The following is a 14,119-nucleotide window of genomic DNA, read 5'->3' on the forward strand; positions in this document are numbered from 1 at the left end:
AGGTGTCTGTTACAGCACCCATTGCCAAACAGGAACTAGGTTATCTCAAATGGCTCCTCCCCATGTTTCCTGCCCAGCCATGGTTTGAAGCACGGGATTAGTCTCTTTGTCCCGTATCGGCTGCCGACCACCTTCTTTGAATTTAACCAATAGTTCCTCTCTTGAAAATCGTTTCGGTTTTCCTCCCGCTCTGTCGGCCGCCTCCTCCGCCAACAACTCCAGCGATGGGGTTGTTCTAAATGCGCAGGTTACACCTATCGCCAATGTCCTCTGAAGGATTTCTATACGGCGTATCGCGATCTTCTTCTGTAATGCGTATTTTCAGATGGTGCAGCACAGAGGATAACGGACCTTACAATTGATGCAAGCATCCTCCGTTTTGAGGTGCTTGCTCTGCCAACCCTACACATAAGCCTGGAGAACGCCGCAACAGTCCTGCGAACTTTGTTCACAGTCCCCACCAAGTGGGGCTAAAAAGACCTCCTATTAATATGCTAGACCTCCGGTTACTTCGCTTTGGGCACTGGCTCAACCTCGACCCCTTTCACCACTAACTTGATTGGTCGTAACTTTTGCCTGTCAGCCATTATTATTAGTTTTGTCTTCTCAACTGCCAAGGGCAGTCCTCTCTCCTCCAATCATTCATCTACCATCCCAATTGCCTGGTTGATTTTAAACGTAACTTCATCCTCTATTCCACCTGTCACTACAAGAGACGGATCGTTCGCGAAACCCGTGGGATGAACCCCCGGCGTGTACCGCAGTCTTAAGACACCATCATATGTGAGGTTCCACAAGAACGGTCCAAGGATCGAACCCTGTGAAACTCCAATCTGTATATTAAAAGCAATGTCTTCCACATCTGTAGAACCCATCACCATTCTATCTTTGAGGTAATTTTGGATGACCCTGACGATGTACGGGCTTATCTCCCTATCGACCAGTTCACTCACGATTCACCCAAATAGCAGTTAGTTGAATGCGTTTTGCAGATCCAACAGCACTGCCGCCGGAAGAGACCTTCTTCTCCATGTCCTCTGAGCCGCGTTCTACGGCGCTATGACCTGTTGGCCATAGCGCCGTATGTCTCTGCTACCTTCAGTTCTTCTAGTTTCTTCTGGACTCTATTTAATCCTTCTATTGTTCTTCTGTCATCTTTCGATGAACCCACTCTTATTACGTATGCTTGCCCCCAGTTATCCTCGTCGACTTCATCCAATATTACTTCGGTCACACCTTTTTCTGCGACCACCTATCCAGCACGTAATTTTTTCTGCTTTAGTATCCTTTCGAACGATGGCTCTCTGTCCATTAGTCTTCTAGCAAAGTCAGTTTGCGCGTCATTGGCTATGTCGAAGAGGACTACTATATCCTTTCCCTTTACTTCAAAAATCGATTGTTTTTCTTCTTTACATTTCATAAAGAAATTTACCGGCAACTTTTTCAACACAAGATCCGGTATAATTTCTTCTAAACGCCTTCCGCAAGCTGAACCAAACTTTCATATTTTTGTGCCCGCATAGTCTGTGGCTTCATCCACTACCTCCTTCCTAGATGCAGCACTGCATGAATAGCCAGAATTATTGAGCTCTACTTTCTTCCTCATCAACTTCGACAACCAAAGCGAACAAGGTTTTTATTTTGGTATTTGCGTTTGCTGCAAGTTTCACCAATTTCCTCCTCTGCGCATTTACTTCATCTAATAGTTGTTCATAAGTGCACTACTCCCCCGTAGACTGTGTAAAATCATTTCTTCCTGGCTGCGCCTTACAAGAATAAATAAAGAGAAAAGATGTAAAATGTGTGTCCCAAAAACAGTTAAAGATTTTCGGGGAGTGTTTGGGGGAGTCAGGATAAAGGAAAAGACCCAAAACGGGTAGATCCCGAACCGTTTCTTATTTTGGTTTATCCAAACGAATATATAGCTACAACCATTTATACTGTGTGTGTTCACTTGACTTACAATAATTCTCTACAATCACAATTACGAAAAAATTCCAATTGCTTGTTTATTAGTTGACGTCACTATGACGTCACACACCTGCCCAGTTCTGAATGTTGGACTGGAAAATTCTCCACGACATTAAAATTATTACCTACAAATTTCATTATATTCACGTCTAACGTAACTGTATCCATAAATACATGCCCAAAAGGTTCACAAAATCTCACTTGTTACGGCAGTGCAGTAACAGCAAAAAACTCACTTATAATAACAGAAATAAAGTTTATACGTACAGTGCTAACCAGGTTCAATCCTCATTATTCTTGTTTCCAATAGCATTTAGTGCACTTAAAGAGTCAGACCATGTAAGCACTTTCTCTTCTCAGAAATGTTCTGTCTAGTTAAGAGCTTGCTGTATACCAATGAGATCTGCTGTGTAAGCACTTGCATATCCGGCAGTTTCCACGAATGGCCGGAATGGCCACGAATGACCAACGGCTTCCCGTTTTAAAACCATCAGTAGAAATGTTCATATATCCTTCATAGTTGCTGATGACTGTCGAAAATTCCTGTTGGATGATCACTGCTGGTTTCTCTTCTATTTTTCCATAAGAGAAATATAATCTTGCGCTTATAACTGGTAAAAGCTGTGGTAGTATTACACTAATAGAAATTGCTTATGTATCCGGTAAACCAGGTGATAAAAACTAAGGGTAAATATATGGTAATATGGTGAATTTTGCTTGGTCTTCCCTTATAAATAAATATTATCTCCGGGAAATGATATCCTGGAAAGAATACATGAGCACCTTATCATGTTTGTATTTGCTTCTCTTCTCGAAGTGTATAATTGATAAAATTTTTCATGTAACTTTAAGTATTCAAGCATTTCAGTTCATAATTAAAAAATTGCAGGCTATTGTTGATTCAATAATTTAAGACTCTAACGTGAAAAAAGGAGCTTTCACATTTTTAAATGAATAACAAATTTATAACATGTTTTTATTGTACATTAATCTCACTTTGGTAAAATATAGTAAAAATTACAAAAACAAAAAAGATAGAAGTTAGTTGATATACATTAATTTTTACAAAAATTTTACGCAAGTGTGCACTAACTTAGGTCAACTTAATATTATCAACATTGAAATTGAAAACTTTGAATTCAATTAAGCCCACGACCAAGCAGGAATTCAGTAGACTCCGTAATGTAAAAATAACTTTCTTATAAAACATGATAGAAACCATCACCTTGTACATTACAATTAATACAGTATAAAATCATTTACTAAGATAGATTGCCACAGATACTTTGGAGCGTTTGTGGACAGTTATCGAAACTTCGTAATGGTAAAATAAGTTCAAAAATTAAAAGTAAAACTATACAGAAGAAAAAGTGAAAAAAATACATTCGCAGCATAAAGAAACTTTCAGTTTTCTTTAAGTCTATTCTCACCGAACGGAAGAATATTTAATGAAACGGCAGCAAAAAAGAAACTTTAAAATAATTAAAAAATAAAACAAGACTAAAACACCAAACAAGTTGTTTGGAGTGGTGTTTTACTCCCTATTCGTAAGAATAGGGAGAATAGATAACAGAACATAAATTTAAAATTACAAAAATTTACAAGAGAAAAGGGCAACATTTACAAAATTTTGTCTAATAAGAAGATACAGAAGTACAGATATTAGGGAATTCTATTAAAATAAAACATACATAAAGGAAACATGTGGTATATAAAAAAGGAATAAGGAACCAAAAATAAACAGCTACAACTTTCTCAGAAACCATATATATTTTATAAGGTATGCAAGGTTTTTATAAGGTATAAAAATGAGAGTCGAAAACAATGAGATTACTCTTTAATGGAACACAAATAGTAAAAAGGTAAAAGTTACTCAGAAACTGTATAATTATTATTTTTTATTGAAGTCCACTGGAGGGGAAAAAATTAAAGCGGCATAAAAAAATAAGAAGGCTACCATAAGAAATGAATTTAATATAGATCTAAGGAAACAAAAATTAAGAAGGTTTCAGGAGTTGTAGAAATTCCTGGAGAATTAGTAAGACTGTGAAAAACTGTTATAAGATATAATATTGAATTTATTAAAACATTTATATACAATGAAAAATTCCATTGAATTTTAAGAAAAAAATGATATTTCAATTTTTCAGTAGTATTGAGACAAGTAGGCCCAAACAAAACCAAATAATTGACTTGTTGAATTCCTAAATTATATACGCAAAATCTTCACAAAAGAAGAGGAAGTCGGGAACATGCTAACAGATGGTCACTTTGGATTTTGAAGGTGCAGAGGGACAAAATATATGATATCGTCTTGAGATTTGAGAAAGAAAAAAAAAGAAATAAGGAAATATTTCTGGAATAATAAATAGAAAAAATTTAATAGAGTTGATTGGATCTTTGAAGTATTCAATGAGGATGGTATTAGCGTCTGTTACAAAATAATCTGGCAACTGCAAAAAAAATTAGATGGTAGAAATCAATTTAAAAAAAAAAAACAGGAAGAAGAAAAGGTGCAAAAGGTGCAAAAAAAATATTAAGCAAGGATGCAGTCTTTCTTGTGGAATATTAAGTATCTATAAAAGAACCATGGAGACATGTATTGATGGAATTGAAAGCATTTTTTGTTACGTCAAAAAAAGTTAACTAACAAACATATAGATGAGCGACAGAACACGGAAAAACAATCTTACATTTTATATATGACGTAGCTGCTGCCATCAAAAATAAACTAGAACTAAGCGAAAAGTCGGATACAGGTTGATAGAAGTTCACAGTAGACAATGGTAATTTAAAGATAAACATCAGAAAAACAATAACTAGAAAGGACTGACGGTCTAATTCGGTTTAATTAATGAGCGGATGAAAGATAAAAAGAAGTTGAACAACAGTTCATCTATTTAGGAACTATATTCACAAGAGATTGGTGGAGTAAGGGAAATATCTTGTGAGAGATCGGAAAAGCGGAAAAAGTAATAGAAATTACAGGCAAATAAAAGTCGTTGACCGCAAAACAAATAAATCTTGTGACAAGAAAAAGATCCCTAAACTGTTATGTTTCTAGAATAACATCGTTTGGCAGTGAGATCTGGACAATAGAGGCAGAATAAGGGGGAACTTATTTGAAATGTAGTGCTGTAGGAAGTTATTGAAAGTACTGTGAGTAAGCAAGATAATCATGAGAAAAGTTCTTCATAGGATCGAAGAAGAAAGAAAAAAACGAAAAACATATTATTTAGCGAAGAATTGAATATATTGACCACATTATACGGCGTGAGGGAATTATTCAAACATTATTATTAATTGATGCCAGTCGATAAATTTACAATTTAAACTATTATTTTGGGAGAAGTAAATTAATATTAAGTTTACTTGATTGTTTTAAGGATAATAAACGACTCATGAAAAAAATAAAATTTCGTCCAATTAGGATAAAGACTGGATAAAAATGTATTAAAAGTAAGAAGGAAGCATTTTGTTGAAATTTGGAAAGAATATTTTCGTAATGATATTTTAAAATGTATTTTACAACGAATATTAGTTTAGAAAAAGTAACTTTTTTAATGAAGTTATAATTAAAAGATGAATCTTGGAGGAACTCATTTTGGGAGTTTACGTTAAAGTAATGAAATTTTTAATTATACTCGGAAATTAACAAGTAAAACAAAAGAGCCTGAAGGGTAATTTTTTTAGCTGAATCTGGATGTTCTTCTCGTGTCGCTAACCGATAAGAAAAGTAGTAATATAAACGAGTTTAAGTCGACTCGGATACTTTATAATTTTTTTTTTTAAGAGCTATTTAAGACTTCGATAAAACTCTTTTATCTTTGAATCAAAATGACTAAACGGGTCTCAAATAATGCAAAAATAAATATTTCAGAATACAAAACTGAAAACTATTAAAAATTTAACATAGATAAACCTAACGTAACTGCGAATCCTTGACAAAGTGTATTTTCTCAGTAGCTAAAGTAAATTCATAACCAACTAACCGAGATAATAATATATTCATATGTTGAATTTTCTTAAACTTTAAGGCAATTTTAATAATGAAACATTAACATTATTATAAATTTTTTTATTATAAATGACTAAACGGGTCTCAAATAATGCAAAAATAAATATTTCAGAATACAAAACTGAAAACTATTAAAAATTTAACATAGATAAACCTAACGTAACTGCGAATCCTTGACAAAGTGTACTTTCTCGGTAGCTAAAGTAAATTCATAACCAACTAACCGAGATAATAATATATTCATATGTTGAATTTTCTTAAGCTTTAAGGCAATTTTAATAATGAAACATTAACATTATTATAAATTTTCAAACTGGCGTCTTAATATCTTGGTTCTGAAGACATTATTTTAACACAGGCTCTCTATATTACATTTATAGTACTTTAATTTCTAGTTATTAGAGTCAAATTACAAATTAAATCTACCTGAAGTTGTCAAGGTTTCTTAAAATCTGATTAGTATATTTTTTTCGCCAGTTTTCCAAACTTTAAGTAGATTTCATAAGAATGCTACCTATTGTAATGGGTACCATGATTCAATTTCCGGAAAATTTTGACATATCTTTGCGTCTCACATCCCCCAGACCCCAAAACCACCGTTAGCTCAAAAATTTATATATACATTTATATATATATATATATATATATATTTAACTTTATTGTAGGCACAATAATTACCATAATTTTGCGCCAATCACTTTCAAATTGTTTTCTAAAAATAACTCTAATCAAAATCTCGGTCGAGTTCGTTAACATCCAAAATCGGACCATGGGGTGAAAATGGGGTGGCTTTTTCGAAAAAACAAAACATCGCTATAACTTTCTTATTAAGTAAAACCTTGAATTCGTTTAATGCTCTACTATTCTTTCGATAAGGACCTAAAACTTACCTAAGTAAAGTTTTTGATATCACCAACCATTGGCTCACTAGGTGGAATAAATGGGATTTCGAAGACAAAAAATCATACCTCCTTTAATAGGCACAGACTCGAATCGGTTTAAAGTGGTCGTTAGTTCTCTAACTTAAAACTTTTGTCTGAAACAATTTTTGATATGACAAATACTTGTTGCAAGGGATGACCAAAATTTTGCTGGAATTTTAAGAAGTCGTATGCTAAACATGTGAAACTTTTTTCACGTGCAACCATTGTCGTATTGAATAAATTTGAAGTTTTTCTTAACTTTAAGGTGGAAATTTTTTTACCCCCTACTTAGCACCGGTGAAATCTACCTCAGCCTTCCCGCGTGCAGAAAGGGTTTTTTGTTTACTTCATGGGGTACATTTATATTTTTTATTATTTTTTTCACGAACAGTTTTAGTTAAACTTAATTTATAAATTATGTTAACTAAAAAAAAAAAGATATCAAAATGGGTTCATAATATATTGTATAGATCCATCCCAATAATAACTTGATGAATAATTATTGTTTTTATTAAATAAGGCCGTAGGCTTATATAAAAGTAATAACAATGGTTAATTATTGAACGACATGCTTTTTTTATAAAACCACAATACAGAACTTTAATAACATTTTTTAACCATATAATAACACAATTATGCTACGTCAGGAAAAAAAAATTTCATCCATCTAAAATATGTTCTGTCATTTTTGTCTCCTTCAAACAGTATTATTGTTAATTATTTTTAACATTTTATAATGCGTACACATCAGAATACTCTATTATATTACTCTAATTGTTCACAGAAAGTGATTTGTCCTTTCATTGTATGATAGTTGAATAATATTGGTTTAATTTGGAAACTAAATTAATTCTACAACAGAACGCTTTAATTAACTCCAATTAATACGACTTTTCATTAGTTGAACGATCGGCAGATCTAATTTTCTAACATAGTCCTTCATTAAATGAATTTTATAAGTTATAATAAGTTATCTATATTTTATAATTAAGTATATTAAAAAAAAAAAAATTATTGTAAGTTATTTTATAAGTTTTTGATAAGTTAAAATTAAATTTCTCAGATGTAGTTCTAATGTTCAAATCCTAGTACAAGCAGTTACTTTTATACGTATTTGAAAACTAGATCGTGGATACCGGTGTTCTTTGGTGGTTGGGTTTCAATTAACCATACATCTTAAGAATGGTCGACCTGAGACTGCACTTGAGTATACTTCACTGAGGATGATACATATCATCCTCTGAAGTAGTAAGTCCGAAGGCTAAACAGAAGAAAGAAGAAGAAGATGTATCGGTTTATTATTATTTTTTAATAATTCAATTTTTGTTATTGTAAACAGGATTGCTGAGAGAGTATGGTTAGACGACAAATTCACAGCTGTACATGAAACGAAAAGGCTTTGTATATTTAAAGCAAATATATATTTAAGTTTCAAGTAGTGATTGATAGAATATGTCAGTCTTTCTACTGAAGGTCAGGTAAAACAAAAATATAAAAGAAAAAGAAAGAAAAACATATATCCACGAATGACATGATGCAAAAATTATTATGATTTGATTAAGTTTACTGATTTATTGTCAATATCTTTCTTTGTGGTATGCAACTTGACGCAAAGTGTGATTTCTAAAAAAAATGTGATGGGAGTACATTAGATTTTGTATAATCGGTTTGTTTCAAATATCAAAGTAGTCGTTTTTTAGATTTTTTGCTTCCAAAACAACAAATTTCCATGTTGTTCGTTGTTTTTAATTCCTGATGTTATCATTAAATTTGCGAATACGAAAAAAATTTGGCAATCATTAAATAAAAAAATCATTTTTTGGTGTGGAGAATTGTCTAATTTTTTTAATGTTTAATTGTTTTTAATGAAAAAATTATCGTCCACAAAAATAAAATCTTTTTTTATAAATTAATAGAATTTTTTATTTTTATTTTCAGTCCGTATATCTGTTCGAAACGATATTGTTGAGTTATAGTGACTGGACAATTTATTTTGTACATTTATCAAATAAAATTGATTTGTTCGACACTTATTACGTAATAGATAAAGTTTAGTGGCGATATTTAAAACCAAATATTATTAAAAATAAAAAAATAGCATTATTATGTCCTTTTATAGTTCAAGTGTATTTTAATTAATTAACCGTGTTCGTAAATTTCTTTTAAACATAAGAAACTGATAATGATAAATTGTTTGTAATTTAACTTGATTAGGTACGGACTAAAAGAAAACTTTATTTTAAAGTTTTGAATCCATCTTTGCTCGTAACAAGTTCAGCGATGCGGCCATTATAGGAAATAGGGCTGAAGGGAGGTTTATGAGGCCAATTTACAAGAATGAGTTCGGAGTTGAAAACACGGAACCAGCACGCTTCTTCTGCGCCCTTTCAATCAATTTCAAGTGTAGCAAACCATTAGCATCAGCTGTATTACAAAAACGTTTGGCCATTAATATTTTAATATTTTTCCGTTAGGTATTTTACAATTTATTTATAAATGCAAAGTTCTCATTTTACTTGTTACTTCGTATTTTATGAAATAACAAGTAAAAAATAAAAATTTTTCTTGTTCGGCTAAAAACGGTTATCGGTAGAAAAAATTGATTTTATATTTACATTTAATCTAAATGTCATTTTATTTTTTTATACTTTAGTAGCGTACCTCGTCGCGACTTCGCCCACAATACAGATGTAGCTTCACTCGCAATGCTTTTTAATATAAACAATTTAAGATAAACTAAAAATTTATTACAAATCTAGCATTCCATTCGCTGCTTCCCCCGTGCTCGCTGGTTACTTGCGCTTCCCGTCACGATCAGAGGGCTCGCTTCGCTCTCCCTTCCCGTTTTCTCCCGTTTCCCTTTCCTTCTCACGTTTCTCTTCACTTACTTCCCTTTACCCTTCCCCTTCCCCAATTTATTTTTCTCTCTTCCTCTTTCCCCTTTCCATTTCCATTTCCTTTTCCCCGTTTCCCCCTTTTCTTTTTTCATTTTCCCCTTCTTCCCTTTTTAGCCTCATCCCTTTTTCCTTTTTCGATTTTCCCTATTTCTCTTTTCCGATTTTTCCCTTTCTTCCTTCTTCCCTGGTTTTCGATTTCAGTTGGTTTTCGATGAATTACGGTATGGGTTCATTTTGTCGCTTACAGTAAATTTTTTGTTATTCCTAATTTAAAAACAAAGCCTTTTCCGGACGCATGTTTATTATGAACTTTTTTTCATTATTTTAAACAGAGAAATACAGCTGTAAAATTTAACGGCATTCTTCTGGAGCACTTACACACTCATTCTGTTGGTTTGAGCGCGCACACAATGTATTAATATTACTTATTGATAGATGTAATAAATTTAATTTAATATTATTTTATTTTATTTTAATTAAATTAATTTAATCCCCTTCCTCTTCCCCCATTTACCTATCCCCCTTCCTCTTTCCTTTTTTCTTTTTTCCATTTTCCCCTTCTTCCCTTTTATCTTTTTCTACTTTTACCTATTTCCTTTTTCCGATTTTTCCCTTTCTCCCTTCTTTCCCGCGCGTAAATCGGTCCAGTAGTTTTTTAGTCTATAGCGGACACACATATCGGAAACATTACAGTGGAATCGTAAAATAGTTAGTATAGTGTACGTTGCTTTTACTTCCAACAGATAGAGCTGTTAACAAGAAATTTAGTTTTTTATCGATTTGAACCCCTTAAAATCAAAATTTCGCAAAATCTTTTATTATTGCACGCCTACTTAAAGATACAAAGGTACCCTGAAAATGTCAAATCTCTACCTATAATAGTTTTGGTTGTACGTTGATTATGAGTCAGTGAATCAGTCAGGACATTCTATTTCGTATGAGATTATATCTGGCTTAGATATTAGCAAGCTAGTACGGAAAACGTACATATTATCTTAATTATAAAATAATGAGGTCGGTGTTCTATTACCGTTATAAGTATTAAATAATATATTAAGTGTTCTCACAGTTACAGTTTTTGTGGCATGTCCTATTCTTTGCAAAAGTAAAATGGCAATGAAGACTCATCATATTGAAATAACGACTTTCAAAGATATGTGTAATAAAAATAACTGTTCTTCGATTAATCATGGTAAAGAATTCTTACACCATGAGGATGCGGTTACTAGAAACGCTCATGGGAATCTTCCAGTAATTTATTCTTGAAGTCCTTACTTTTGAAGCCTTAGGATCGTTCCTATTGTTGGGACTTAAACTACTTTTCACGTGTAATTCGGTCTCTCGCCTCTATAAAACCATTATTTTCTTAAGTTTTATTTCTACATTGCATCTTAACAAATTAGATGTATCAATGAAATACGCTTCACGTGTTTTTTTTTATCTTCTCATAGATTATGTGGTCTCTGATAAATACCTATCCGTTGTTACTGATTTATCAAAGTTTGACTTATGATCTGTATTTTTCAATCTTTTTTCTATCACCTCCCTTTTTTCCAAAACTTCTTATATGATTTGTTTTAGCAGAATGAGTTATCAAGATATTTGAGCTGATAAAATATCGCAGTTATCAAATTTATCGACTTCTGCTTTCCACAATATTGCTTTATCATACCTTTATTGATACCCAAAAGCTATGTTGTACATTTTCCAGACTCAATTTATACATGTAACCTACTCAATTCTTATTCATCAAAACAGAACGATATTTCTTACGCATTCATTTTTATGTATTTTAAATCTGTTTAGAATTCTGTTCTTGTTTTAAAGGTTATGAAATCATCAATAAGATTTTTCTCATCCAAAATATCATCAGATAGTGATCCCTCTCTGCATATCTTGTTTGTGAACTGTTGTTATTTGTTAATTAATCATCTCTGGTAACAGTAAATTCCCTTTCGTAATTTTCGATATTAATCTACTTGAACTTCATTTAGCAATTTTTTTATTATTATTTATCTCTACTATGAGTTTATAAATTCCGTAATAATTATATTTTCAGTTTCAGTATATCTTTTATTCATCTAATCTTTCATTTTTATGTTGCCTGTTCTGCTAATTATAATTCCTAAATATTGATACAGTTTTACCATAATTATGTTTTACTTTATTTAATTGTGCTCATCTATTATGCGAAACAACGTCTCTTGCACCACTCACTATCCGTGGTCTTTTTATTCACCAACAATTATCTTTTTATTTAAAGTCTTAATTGTATTTCCTTTTACATTATCTACTAATTCTGTGCAGCATTTATCTTTGAAGAGACATCTAATGTGATGCTCTAATTTTTGGACATAATTTTCTTTTTGTCTATTTCTGTTCTAAATCGTTCTTCTTAGTTTCTCTTTAATTTCTTAAAACTCAACCTTAGTTTTATCAAAACAAGATTATGTTTAATGTTTATGTCTGGTCCTGGGTATACTTTGCAGTCCATAATTCATTCTATATCTTTAGAAATAAAGGTTATTAATTACTTTTTCCTATTGACTGGCATAACCAATGATCCGGTATATCTCCCTGTATATATATATATATATATATATACAAATAACTTGTTTAGATTTTATTTCTATTTAAAATATTTCTTACGGTGATACTTGTTGTACCATACCATTCTCAGATTTCCTATTTATTATTTTTCTTACTCCTGGATTACCTCTATCAGAATTTGTATTAATTGTCGCAAGTTTTTCTAAATAAAATTCCAGCTCATTTATCCATCTAACCTCAGTAATTCCAATGAAGTCTAAGTTTTACATCGCTATTATTCATCGCTATGAATAACATTTCGTAGATAACACAATTGCATATGTATCTGAAGATAGTTGTTTAAAAGAACTTCAAATTTTTACCTTAGTCATTAAAAAATTATTCACAGGATGGATTGTAATCATATAATTTTACATGCGGATAAATCCGTTGCATTGTGCTTCTCAAATAGAAGTAACATTGATAATCTGGTTGGTAGAATTTCTATTGATGAAAATGATACCCATTAATGATATTGCAGCTATACATAAAGTAAAACTTTTGATGTTTTTTAGATGACAGATTCTACAGGGATGATCAAATTAATTTCTTTTGAAACAAAATCAAACAATACTGTTTTACTTTTAAGGGTCTTTATAAAACTCTAAACTTGTCATTATTTTTATTTTTTGTTATTATTATGCATAAGTGTATTCTCTGCTGAAGTATAATACCATGGTTTACCTCAAAAAGTCAAAACGACGTTTTCTAGATACAAGAATGGGCTGACGGATAATTATTATCGTTAAATATCTTTCTACCTCTATTAAATCAGACAACATAATTGTTTTCGTATAATTTAAAAAAATTATTCTGCTTACAAATCTTGTTATCCTTTGGGTTACCATTTTTAATAAATTACCTAATCATTTAAAAACTTTTTCCATCAATTTATTTAAAAGACAAGTGAATGATTTTCTTTTACAGAAACATTACTTTATAGCTGAATCTTTAAATACTACTAATTAAATTAAATAACACAATAAATAGTAAATATACTAAATGCTAATTTTCTTTCCCTCTATCCATGACAAACATCAATTGACCGGTTCCTCCAACACATACTGAGAGGAAATCTGGATATCTATTATGATATTTAATAGATATAATAGTTACATAGAGTTATCGGATTTTTTATATGAGTGATTCGAGGTAGAATGATGCATTCTAAAAACCTTCAGATAATAGGAAAGAGAGAAAACTGAAGAATTATTTACAATGTATGATAATTAATATTAGCGTATGATTGAACATTATTGAATTATATTCGGTCAATCCATGAAAGTTCGTTTAAAGCTGAATAATAAACTTACAAACAAATCTTGGATGCATCCTCAAAAAATATGAATCCTGATTTACAGAATACGTATCAACGCGGAAGATAAAGATCTTGTCCGAAATGATGTAGTCTTTACATAAATACAGCAGGTAAACTATAGGTACATGAGTACAAAATGATGCTACAAAATGTGATACTGATATTTAATATACTACAACAGTTGGTTAAGAAAAAGTTAGTAAAACTATAATATTAATTTGCGATCCACCTGAACTTGATGATATTAACATGAAAAATTTTTTTAAATTTCAGAAATTATACGAAATGGATTTCACTACAAGGCCTGATGGAGATTTTTGTCGAACTAATTACTTGTTAAAAGAGGGGTAGAAACTTTTTCGCTTTTGTAATGAAATTACATTTTGATATTAGAATGCCAAAA

The sequence above is a fragment of the Lycorma delicatula genome, chromosome 1, assembly GCF_047948215.1.
Source record: "Lycorma delicatula isolate Av1 chromosome 1, ASM4794821v1, whole genome shotgun sequence".
Lineage (NCBI taxonomy): Eukaryota > Metazoa > Arthropoda > Insecta > Hemiptera > Fulgoridae > Lycorma > Lycorma delicatula.